Source organism: Suricata suricatta, chromosome 5 (assembly GCF_006229205.1).
Source record: "Suricata suricatta isolate VVHF042 chromosome 5, meerkat_22Aug2017_6uvM2_HiC, whole genome shotgun sequence".
Lineage (NCBI taxonomy): Eukaryota > Metazoa > Chordata > Mammalia > Carnivora > Herpestidae > Suricata > Suricata suricatta.
The window spans coordinates 123,412,424-123,425,687 of record NC_043704.1 but is presented as its reverse complement, the minus strand read 5'-3'; positions in this window follow the sequence as shown (position 1 = coordinate 123,425,687).

The following is a 13,264-nucleotide window of genomic DNA, read 5'->3' as shown; positions in this document are numbered from 1 at the left end:
TTCTCGCTGTGGCGCAGGGGAGAAGAGGCCCAGAGAGAGTGTCTCAACGGAGAATGTGAAAGCTGCTTTTGAACAGACCTTCAGCAGCCAGTAGAATAAGAGACAATCAGTGGGAACCTGGCTGCGTCTCACAAGCTCAGCACGGGCCAGAGCTCTGCCCCTGTGTCGTCCATGCATTAATGCATCTTCTGCCTCATCCCTGCAAGCCAGGCGTGGGATTGGCAGCGTGAACCAGCTCCAAACCAAAGCCCGCGCAGACGTTCTGACCTGCTTTCGTTGGCCTTTTCTCTAGCTTATCTGAGGGGAAATAGTGGAAGCACAGGGGACAGTCACTTGGCAGCTGGAGTTTTATAAAGGTGATGTCAATTTTTATTTTTTTTTTAAAGTTTTTAATGTTTTATTTATTTTTGATACAGAGAGAGACAGAGCATGAGAGGGGGAGGGGCAGAGAGAGAAGAAGACACAGAACCGGAAGCGGGCTCCAGGCTCTGAGCCAGCTGTCAGCACAGAGCCGGACACGGGGCTCCAACCCACAAACGTGAGATCTGACCTGAGCCGAAGTTGGAGGCTTAACCGACTGAGCCACCCAGGCATCCCGGTAATGTCAATTTTTTAAAAAAAAATTTTATGTCTTTATTTTATCTTGAGAGCAGAGACAGAGAGTGAGTAGGGGAAAGGCAGAGAGAGAGGGAGACACAGAATCCGAAGCAGGCTCCAGGCTCTAAGCTGTCAGCACAGAGCCCGATGCGGGGTTCAAACCCACGAACTGTGAGATCACGAATTGAGCCGAAGTCAGACACTTAACCAACTGAGCCACCTAGGCGCCCTAGTATTGTCAAAATTTAAAGCTTATAGTTAGTGAGTGCTGCCGGCTTCCAAGACCTCTTTTTCCAGCCCAGAAATAATATTGTTATAAATGACAGGAGTTCGTTCATTTGTTTGTTCATTCATTCTGAAGCATTTTTCCTTAAAAGAGAAGCCGTTGAGGGACAGAAATATGTTCCTCAAATCTCAGTTGATATTTTAATATAACTGATCTTAAAAATACAGTTCTGAGCTTCCTAGCAGAAAGGGAACACATTGTATCTGATAAAGGGAGGCTTACCAGCACATCTCCGGGGAAACTTTTTCTTGTTATGATTTCCCTAAGTGCCAAACAGGTGTGTAAATTCCTCTAAATCAGTGGCTCTCTGAATGTGGTCCGTGGGCCAGCAGCATCTGGGAACTTACTAGAAATGCAGACTCTCAGGCTCTACCCCAGACCTAGGAATCAGATACTCTGAGCAGTCTGAGCTTTAACAAAGCCACTAGGCATTTCTGGAAGGATCCTGAAATTTGAGAACCACTGTCCTAAATGTGCTTAGTATTTAAAGAGGAGCCAGGTGTGCCTGGTTATTTTGATGCCTGCTCGCCTTGTTTAGCACGTCCACCTCGGATAAGTAAAAGCAGGCGACTCGTTTCATGGCCTTCTCCATACCTACGGTCTTTGTATAACCCTGGAATAGGAAGGCCAGATGGTCTATTATCAGGTTTATTCAACTCCAGCTTGTTTTTAGGCAGATGGGAGCTATTTTTGAAAAATACATTTCTATCATTCTCTTCACCTTCAGACAAGTAGTTATGTAACATAAATGCATTTTCTTCAGCTACAAATCTTTGTCAATATTGTTAGAAAAAAGCCCTATAAAATATAACAAGTGTAATTTCTTCTCAGTTTCTCCCTTTAATATGTGCCTTACCATCTTATTAGAGGTAGAAATTTAATTTATATCCAGTAAATCAAATCAAAATTTGTAATTCCCCGCAACATACATTTATATTTGTCTTCTCTGTTGAAATCAGCACATTCATCCATCTGGACATTTGCAGAACCGCTAGCTTTTCCTTTCCTATGGAATTTCATGCTTTCTAATTTTTTTTCTTCAAGCAAACTTAATGAACAGTTTAAGTAAGAGCAAATGAACAATTCAGGTGTTTGTCCCCCAGTTTCGAAGACGAATGAGAGACATGAAGTTTTGGTTTTTATTTATGTATATCATGTTATATAAACTCAATGTATATCACACTGTTGAAACAGCTCCAAGGATTCTGCATTTAGAGCTTTTCAAACTTTTGACCAAGGTCAAGTAGAATATCATGTGTGTGATCTTTCTTCTTTTATCCACTCTATCTAGGACAATGCCACTGATACTATTTCTGTATAAAAGCATGAGGTCTTGATTAGTGTAGCTATATAATAAATCTCAAGATTGGATAGACTGATTCTTCCCAATTTCTTCTTCTGTTTCAAAGATAGTTTTGTTTTAGTTCCTTTGCCTTTTAATATAAATTTTGTAATCCAGTTTATATTGGCAAAAAGTATTGCTGGGATTTTGGTAGGAATTGCATTAAACTGCATATCAATATGGGGAGAGTTGACATCTTTACCAGCTGAATCTTCCAGTCCATAAATAATGGCATATCTCTGCATTTATTTAGATTTTCTTTGATTTCTTTTATTAGCATTGTGTATTTTTAAGTATATAAGTCCTGCCCATGTTTCATTAGACTTATACCTGAGTATTTCATTTTTTGAGAGATTGTAAGTGGTATTATATTTTTCAATCTGGTGTCCATGTGTTCATTGTTAGTAGACAGAGCCACAGTTAGGATTTTTGTGTTTATGTGGTATCCTGTGATCTTGCTGAATTCACCTGTTAGTCCTTGGAGGTTGTGGTGGGTTTTTTTTTTTTTTTTTATTCCTTGGTTTTTTTCTATGTAGATAATCATGTCATCTGCAAACAGGGATAGTTTTATTTCTTCCTTTTTGATATGTATGCGTTTTCTTGCCTTACTGCATTGATTAGAACCTACAGCATTATGTGGAGTAAGAGTGGTGAGAGCAGGTCATTACCAATCTGAGGAAATCATTCAGGTTTTTCATGGTAAATGTGATGTTAGCTGTAGTTTTTTGAATATGACCTTTATCAAGTTGAGGATGTTTTCTTCTCCTCTTCGTTTTCTTAGATTAAAAATAATCATGACTAGGTATTGGATTTTGTCCAATGATTTTTCTGAATTGATTGATCATATGATTTATCTTCTTTAATCTGTTAATGTGGCGGATGATATTGACTGATTTTTTAATATTGAACCAGCTTTGCCTCTGTGGGGGAAAAACCTCACTTAATCATGGTGTATCATTCTTTTTAACAGATTGTTGAGTTCTATTTGGAGTTCCATTTGCTAATATTATGTTAAAGGATTTTACATCTATTCTCATGAGGGATATAGGTTGGTAGTTTTATTTTTTGTACTTTTTAAAAAGTTTATTTATTTATTTTGAGAGAGAGGGAGAGAGTGTGTGTGCACATGAGTTGGGGAGAGGTAGAGAGAGAGAGAGAGAGAGAGAGAGAGAGAGAGAGAATCTCAAATGGGTTTTGCACTGTTGGCATAGAGCCTGATGTGGGGCTGGATTTCTGGAACTGTGAGATCATGACCTGAGCTGAAATCAAGAGTTTTTTCAGTCTTTTCAAGAACCAACTGTTTGTTTCAATGATTTCTCTTTAATGCTTTTCCTTTTGCTTGATTGGGACTATTTTGCTTTTCTTGTTTTGGTTCTTGAGTTGGGAGCTTAGATTATTGATTTTAGAATGTTACTCTCAGTGCTATAAAATTTCCTCTAAGTACTGTTCTAGCTGTACCCCACACATCTTGATAGTCTGTGCTTTCATTTTCACTCAGTTCTGTTAACTTTGTTTTCTACCTTGAGATTTTATCTTTGACCTAAGGATTATTTGGAAGTTGTTTAGTTTCCAAGTATTTAAAGATTTTTCTTTTATCTTTCTGTTTTTGAACTTTAGTTTGATTCCATTGTGGTTGTGGAGCACACTAGTAAGATAATACTTCTTTTAAGTTTTAGAGGTTTATTTTATAGCCCAGGACATGATCTGTTTTGGTATATGTTCCATGAGCTTTTGAAAATCATGTGTATTCTGCTGTTATTTGGTGGAGTGTTCCATAAATATTGATTAGATCTTGTTGAATGTGTTGTTGAGTTCTTTTGTATCTTACTTTCTGTCTTGTTCCATAAATTGCTGAGAGAGGGGTGTTGAAGTCTCCAACTAAAATTGAGGATTTGTCTCTTTCTCTTTTCAGTTTTCATCTTACATATCTTGCAGCTCTCTTGTTTTGTGTATACACATTTAGAATTGCTGTCTTCTTGGTAGACTGACCCTTTTATCATTGTATAATGTCCTTCCCCATCTCTAGTAATTTTCTTTGCTTTGAAGTCTACTCCTGCTTTCCTTGGTTACTGTTTACGTGATATATAGTTTTCTATTATTTTACTTTCAATCTGCTGATTTCATTACATTTGGAGAGAGTTTCTTGTAGATAGCATATAGTTGGGTCAGGTTTTTACACTTTGCCAATCTTGGTCTTTTAATTCGTACATGAAAATCATTTACATTTAATGCAATCATCGATATATAAATATTGATATGTTAACATGTCAGTAAGAATGCCATTTTATTTTTTGTTTTCTCTTTATTCTGTTTGCTTTTCCGGCCTTGATTATTTTCAGTATTCAATATTGAATATTTTCCTGCTTGAATATTTTTTCAAATTCCATTTTGATTTATGTATGATGTTTCTGAGTGTATTTTTTGTATAGATTTTTTTAGTGGCTGCTTTAGATATTACATTATATATACACATAACTTACTATGGTCTATTGATGTTGTTATTTTACCAGTTTGAGGGGAGTATAGAAACCTTGCCTCTTTTTATGTCCCTTCAGCCTCTACATTTGTAATATAATTGTCTTAAATATTTCCTCTATATGCATTTAGAACCACATGATTCTACAATTTTTGCGTCATTATCAATCATAATTTAGACCCTTCCAGTGGAGGAGAATATATTTACCCATAATTTAGCTACCATGTTCTTACTTTTTTCTTGATGTCCTAAGTTTCCTTCATTTGTCATTTCCTTTCTCTTTGGAGAATTTTTTTTAGCCTTTTATTTTTTTTTTAATTTAAAAGGATAGGTCTGTGGTGACAGATTCTTAGTTTTCCTTCTTATACCTCCTGGCACATTTCCCTTCCTCCTCGGTTTGTTAATGACCTCGTGGCATCCTTCAGGAACACGTTTGTTTCTCCACAATCAAATAGTAAAGTCTGTCTGCCCCAGTACTGACATTCTCTGTTTGTTTGTTTGTTTGTTTTTTTGCTATGGGGGAAGAAGCATCCTTCAACATGTGCTAAAGCCCTTTTCCTCCTCAACTTCCTTAGGACTCTGCCTGCAGCCTTCCTTCCTCTCTCCCTGTATCTTCAGTCTGTCTCATGCTTCTGGATCATTCCTGAAGGCCTATAAGCACGTGCTCAAATATCTCCCATCTTGAAATGAAACAAAGCAAACCCAACAACACACCTTCCTCGATACTAGCTTCTTCTGTGGCCACAATGCCGTGTGTGCTCCTTTCCTGAGCAAATTCTTGAGTTGTCTATGCCTGCTGTGTCCATTTTCTTATTTTCCATCTAAGAGTTAATATTAAAATAAAATAAAAATTAACTTATATCATGAGACCTTTCAAATAAACTGAAAAGTTCATTCACTCATCATTCTACTGACTTGTGCCTCCACTCTGTTGTTATATATAGCGTTCTTGTCAAGGTTACCAATGATGGTGTGGCCAAATCTAATTTACCTTTATTTTCACTTAACTGGTTCCTATATTCATTCCTATGATGCCACTTTATTCTGGTTTTACTTCTACCTTTTCTCATTTTTCTTCACCAATTCCTCCAGGTCTACTAGGATAGCATGGGAGTGCCCCTGGGCACTCACTCCTAAAGGCAGGAACAATTCCTGCCTTCTTCCTTTTCCACATTCTCTCCCTTTCTGACCTCATCCAGCCTTATGGCTTAGATACCACTATGTACCGATAACTTCCTAGTTTTATCTCAGCTTGACCTCTCCCTTGAGTACCAGGCTCAGATATGTATGCTTGACGTTTCCACTTAGAGGTTTCATTGACCTCTTTGACTTGCTAAGTACAATGTAGTTAAACTCTGGATTTTTAACATCCTTCTCCATAATCCTTCCTCCTTAGATTTTCTGAATCTTCATACATGTCATCCACTCAGCTGATTGAGCTCTAAACCTAGTAGTCACTTCAGATTGTATTGGTCCCTCATTCCTATCCACACCATTAGCAAATCATCTAAAATGCATCTGGAGTGTTTTGGCTTCTTTCCATCTTTAATGCCTCTACCCTAATCCAAGGCATTATCACTCCTTTGTGGACCACTGTTAGCAGCCTTCTCTGTGGCCTCTGCATCTACTCTTGCTCTTCTACAAAACCAGTCTTAGGTTTAATATAGCAAAATATTGAAACCACAGAATGGTAATAACAACCTGATGCCACCCTAAATGAACAAATGTTAACATTTGGGTTTTTTTACTTCAAATTTTATTTTTTAAAGAAATAAAATAATATCAATTAAGTTAAGATTCTTCACATCCCCTTCTCCCTAATGCCATCTTCCCTTTCCTTAAAACTTTTTTAATTGTGGGGTGCCTGGGTGGCTCAGTCGGTTAAGCCTCCGGCTTCGGCTCAGGACAGATCTCACGTTCGTGGGTTCGAGCCCCGCGTCGGGCTCTGTGCTGACAGCTAGCTCAGAGCCTGGAGCCTGCTTCCAGTTCTGTGTCTCCTTCTCTCTCTGCCCCTCCCCCTCTATGCTCTGTCTCTCTCTGTATCAAAACTAAATAAAACATAAAAAAAAATTAAAAAAAACCCAACTTTTTAAATTGTTTATTCTCCCCCCCAGCTGTATTGAGATATTATTGACATATAACATTGTGCAAGTTCAAGGTACAGTGTGTACAATGTGATGATTTGATACACATACACATTGCAAAATGATTGCCACAGTAAGGTTAGCTAAGGCATCCCTCTACTTACATAATTATAATTTTTTATTTTTTATTTTGTGGTGAGAACATTCAAGATCTGCTTTTCTGGCAACTTTCAAATATATAAAACAGTATTGTTAACTGTAGCCAGCACATGGAATATAAAATAGCCAGGACTTATTCATCTTAGAACTGGAAGTTTGTACCCTTTGACCAACAACTCCCATTTTCTCTGCTCCCCAGCCCCTGGCAACTACCATTCTACTCTCTGTTTCTAGGAGCTTGGCTTTTTATGATTTCCACGTAGAACTGAGATCATACAGTATTTGTCATTCTCTGTTTGACTTGTTTCATTTAGCATAATGGTCTCAAGGTCCACCCATGTTGCCATTGTGGCAGGATTCCTTCCTTTTTTATGGATGAATAATATTTCATTGTATATACCATGATTATTTCATCCATTCTTCTGTCAATGGACACTGAGGTTGGCTATTGTGAATAATGCTACAATAAAAATGGGAGTGCAGGTACCTCTTCAAGATAGTTATTTCATTTTCTCTGGATATATACTCAAAAGTGGGATCTTGGAGTCATATGTTCTATTTTTATTTTTTTCAGGAACTTTCATGCTGTTTTCCTATTGCCTTTACCAATTGATAATCTCACCAAAGGTTTCCTTTTCTCCACATCCTTACCAACACTTGTTATCTCGTTTTTCTGATAATTGCCATTCTAACAGGTGTGAAGTGATATCTCATCTGGTTTTGATTTATATTTCCCTGGTGATAAGTGATGTTCAGCATCTTTTCATATACTTGTTGATCATATATTTTTCTCTGAAAAACTGTCTATTTAGATCTTTTGTCCATTTAAAAATTCAGATTATTAAAAAATATTATAATTTTTACAACTGAATTATATGAGTTCTTTATTTTGGATATTAGCTTATACTTATAAATTAGCTGATATACTTATCAGGTATATGATTTGCAAATGTTTTCTCCCTTTTCATAGATTGCCTTTTCATTTTGTTGATTATTACTTTTTTTCCCTTAGAAATGTTTTAGTTTGATCCACTTATTTATTTTTCCTTTTGTTGCTTATGTTTTTGGTGTTAATATTGAAAAAGTCATTGCTAACACCAGCATCAAGAAGCTTTTTTCCCCTATGTTTTTTAAAGGGATTTTATGGTTTCAAGGCTTACATTTAAGTCCATAATCCATTTTGAGTTAATTTTTTTAAGTGGTATAAGACAGAGGTCCAGTTTCATTCTTCTGCATGTGGTTATCCCAGCATCCAGTTTTCCCAGCATCACTTATTAAGAAGGCTATTATTTCCTCATTGAATATTCTTAGCTTCCTGTCAAATATTAGCTGGTTGTATGTGCATGAGGTTATTTCTGGACTGACATTTCTATTTCATTGGTCTGTGTGTCATTTTTTTTTTTGCCAGTGCCATACTATTTTAATTACTATAGCTTTGTAATATAGTTTAAGTCAGGAAGTGTGATACCTCCAGCTTTGTTCTTTCTCAAGATTGCTTTGGCTTTTGGGGTCTTTTATGGTTCCATTTGACATTTAGATTTTTTTTTTCTATTTCTGTGAGTAATACCATTGGAATTAGTAGGGTTTTCATTGAATCTATAGATGGTTTTGAAAATTATGGACACTTTAACAATGTTAAGTCTACAGACACAGTATAATTTACTATTTATTTGTAACTTCTTCAATATCTCTCATCAAAATTCTGTAGCTTTCCATGTATAGATCTTGTACCTCTTTTGTTATATTTATTTCTAAGTATTTAAATCTTTTTGCTATGCTATCATAAATAGGATTTGATGCTGTCATAAATAGGATTTAAGAAACATATTTTTCATATGTTTGGTTGTTAGTATATAGAAATGCAACTGATATTTCTTTTCTTTTTTTTCCATCAAATAAATATTTTTATTTACATTTGTTTATTTATTTATTTTATAGTTTATTGTCAAGTTGGTTTCCATGTAGCACCCAGTGCTCATCCTGACAAGTGCCCTCCTCCATGCTCATCACTCGCCTTCCCTGCTCTCCTTCCCCCATCAGCCCTCACTTTTTTCTCAGAATTTAAGAGTCTCTCATGTTTTACTTCCCTCCCTCTCCCCAACTATTTTCCCCCCTTACCCTCTCCATGGTCCTCTGCTAAGTTTCTCCTGTTATGCATATGAGTGCAAACATATGGTATCTGTCCTTCTCTGCCTGGCTTATTTCACTTAGCATAAGACCCTCAAGTTCTATCCACTTTGCTACAAATGGCCAGCTTTCATTCTTCCTCATTGCCATATAGTATTCCATTGTATATAGAAACCACATCATCTTGATCCATTCATCAATTGATGTACATTTAGGCCCTTTCCATGATCTGGCTATTGTTGAAAGTACTGCTATGAACATTGGGGTACATGTGCTCCTATGCATCAGCACTTCTGTATCCCTTGGGTATATCCCTAGCAGTGCTATTGCTGGGTCATAGGGAAGGTCTATTGTTAATTTAAAAATTTTTTTTTAATGTTTTATTTATTTTTGATACAGAGAGAGACAGAACATAAGAGGGGGAGGGGCAGAGAGAGAAGGAGACACAGAACCGGAAGCAGGCTCCAGGCTCTGAGCTAGCTGTCAGCACAGAGCCTGACGCGGGACTCGAACCCACAAACGTGAGATCTGACCTGAGCCGAAGCCGGTCGCTTAACCGACTGAGCCACCCAGGCACCCCTATTGTTAATTTTTTGAGGAACCTCCACACTGTTTTCCAGAGTGGCTGTACCAGTTTACATTCCCACCAACAGTGTAGGAAGGTGCCTGTTTCTCCACATTCTCGCCAGCATCTCTAGTCTTTTGATTTGTTCATTTTAGCCACTCTGACCAGTGTGAGGTAGTATCTCAGTGTGGTTTTGATTTGTATTTCCCTGATGATGAGTGATGCTGAGCATTGTTTCATGTGTCTGTTGGCCGTCTGGATGTCCTCTTTGGAGAAGTGTCTATTCATGTCTTCTGCCCATTTCTTCACTGGATTATTTGTTTTTTGGGTGTGGAGTTTGGGGAGTTCCTTATAGATTTTGGATACTAGCCCTTTACCTGATATGTCATTTGCAACTATCTTTTCCTATTCCATCAGTTGCCTATTAGTTTAATTGATTGTTTCTTTTGCAGTGCAGAAGCTTTATATCTTGATGAGGTCCCAATAGTTTATTTTTGCTCTTGATTCCCTTGTCTTTGGGGATGTGTTGAGGAGGAAATTGCTGCAGTTGCGGTCAAGGAGTTTGTTTCCTGCTTTCTCCTCTAGGGTTTTGATGGTTTCCTGTCTCACATTCAGGTCCTTCAATCATTTTGAGTTTATTTTTGTGTATGGTGCAACTGATATTTCAATGTTGATTTTTTCCCTACAACTTTACTGAAATCATCTATGATTTTAATAGTTTTTTTTGTCTGAAAACAAAGACAATTTTACTCCTCTGGTTTAGGTGCTCTCAAAGTCACTTTTGTCTGTGGGTAGTTGCCAAATTATTGTTGAAGTGGGATACAAATGAGGATTGTCTTGTTTGGCCATTTTGCTGATGTCACTTATCCCCCTTTTGAAGCAACCACGATGATGAACTTGTTATATGTCTTTCTCGTCCACATTTTTACATGTTTACTTCCTATATTTGTATCTAAAGTCTAGCCCATCTGGGCACATGGGTGGCTCAGTTGGTTAAGCATCCAACTTTCACTCAGGTCTTGATCTTATGGTTGGTGGGTCTGAGCATCACATCAGGCTCTTTGCTGACAGTGCAGAGTCTGGAGCCTGCTTCGGATCTATGTGTCCCTCTCTCTCTGCCCCTCCCATGCTCGCACTCTGTCTCTCTTTCTCTCTCTCTCAAAAATAAATATACATTAAAAAATAAATAAAGTCTAGCACGTCTATGTCTGGTATTGCTTTGCATGTTACAAACATTTATATATTGATAGAGATCAAGTTCATTTCTTTTAATTACTGAATAGAATTGTATAGAATGGATATGCCTTGTTTTATTTATTCATTGGTCAATAGTTCACTGCCTTTAATATTTGATTATTATCAAGAGCGCTACTATGTGCGTCCCTGGACATTTTTTTTTTTTTTTGCAGTAGTTGAGAATTTCTCTGTCAGATTCCAGGAATGAATGCAAGTGCTAGACCGTATGGTAATGCATTTTTAATTTTACCTGAAACTGTCAAACTGCTGTCCAAAATAGCAGTATATTCCCACCAGCACTGTGAGTGTTTTTGTTTCCCTCTATTCTCCAACACTTGATATTTATTATACAACTTAAAAATATTTGAGAGTCTAAAATATTTGAAATACGTGATCTCTCAAAAAACACTACGGAATTCTGTCACATCATGCCATCCCTATGCCCAACCCATCAGGGGTCCTTACATTTAGAATAAAAATCTGCATTAAAGAAGAGACAGCCTACTAAAGCTGCATGTGGCCTGACTTCTGCCTAAGTCTCCACCACCGTCTAGTGCCATTGTTTGTTGCATTTTAGATGCTGGAGCCATACTGGGCCCTTTTCTGTTTCTTAAGCCAGCCAAGCTCTGACCTGCCTTTAAATTTTTTGCCTTTACAGTTCTATCTGCCTGGGAAGTTCTGTTCCCAGCTTGACCATCGGCTTATCCTTGAGTTATCAGGATGAAGAAACAAACGTTACTTCCTTAGGGTGGCCTTCCTCGACCATCCTATCTATGTAAGGTGGCAAATCCATTCTCTCCTTTCCCCATTTCTTTTCTATAGGATTGCCCCCCTTTCACCTACCACAATCTGTTGATTTGTATTTACTTGTTTATTGTGAAGAGGCAATATAGCTTCTTCCCCCCCATCTTCCAAATCTCTAGAAAAGTGTCTTTTGAGTTCCATACTAACTCAAGATTATGCAGGAAAGGGGATTTGGGGAAATGTAGTTCTAGCTCAGGAAGTTGACACAATACAAATCTACCACAAATCTATTATTCTTCTTATGGGTTAGGAAAGGAGAAAGATATTGGGCCAGGGACCATGTGAGGTTATTTATACATATTTTCACTTAATCCTCAGAACAGTTCTGTGAAGTAGATGGTACTATCCTCATTTCATAAAAGACTGTAGTTCTAAGAGGTTAAATAGCTTGCTACACGTCATATAGTTACTAAGTGATATCATTGGTGTTTAAATCCAAGTCTTTCCAATTCCCAAACCCATTCATTTCTTTCTTTCCTTTTTTTTTAATGTTTATTTATTTTTGAGACAGAGAGACAGAGTGCAAGCAAGGGAGGGGCAGAGAGGGAGACACACACAGAATCTGAAAAGGCTCCAGGCTCTGAGCTGTCAGCACAGAACCTGACGCAGGGCTTAAACCCACGAACTGTGAGATTATGACCTGAGCCGAAGTCAGATGCTTAACTGACTGAGCCACCCAGGCGCCCCCAAACCCATTCATTTCAATGACATAGTTCCAGTTTTTAAATACTTAGATAATTTTATTGCTATTTACGTTATTTTGGATGATTAATTTTGTCTTCAAAAAGTAAAGCTGTCAGTGAGCATTGGCTTTTTTTCTGTCATAGTGTCCAGTGGGAAGATGAGGATTGGATTGCCCACAGAAGCCAAGGTGACTATCTGGGGCAGCGGGTATCAAGTGTTTGCTTTTATTTTTTTCTCTTTACAAATTATTTTAACGATTTACCATTCACTTTTTAATATCCAGTACAATCATTGCCCTTCCTAATTTCCAGTTTCATTTAGATAGGATTGACATAATGCACTATATAATTTTAAAGCATATAGCACAATGACTTGACTTACATATATTGTGAAATAATTACCACAATAAGTTTAGTTAGCGTTGAGTCTTAATTATTAATGGGCATAGAAATCACCCATAGAAATGTGGTACTCACAAGAGTTTCCCCAGCTGGTCTAAAGGTTAGAACCATCTGGAGTGTTTGTAAAAAGTACAGATTTCTAAGCCCCTCTGCAGGAGATTAGAGTCACCGGGTTTGTAGAGCAGTGGGGAAACTGCTTCTAAACACACACCCCAGGCAATTTGTGTCCTACGGCAAAATTGGGGAAAACTGCCTTACTTTTTCCACTTCAATAACTTTTGATGGATTGGCAGCTAATTTGATTTTGGGAGAAGAAGGTTCCTGGAGTTTTAATAAGAGTGGCAGGCGTGCAAGATATACCTTGCAGATGCAACCAAATTTCATAGCCATATGTTATTTAGACAACTGAATGTATGTTGGAAGCCATTTTCTGAACTCACTAAGTTGAGAAAACTCCTTGTGAGGTAAGTCAGGTTTGCAAGGCCTCTTGCCATCAGATGATG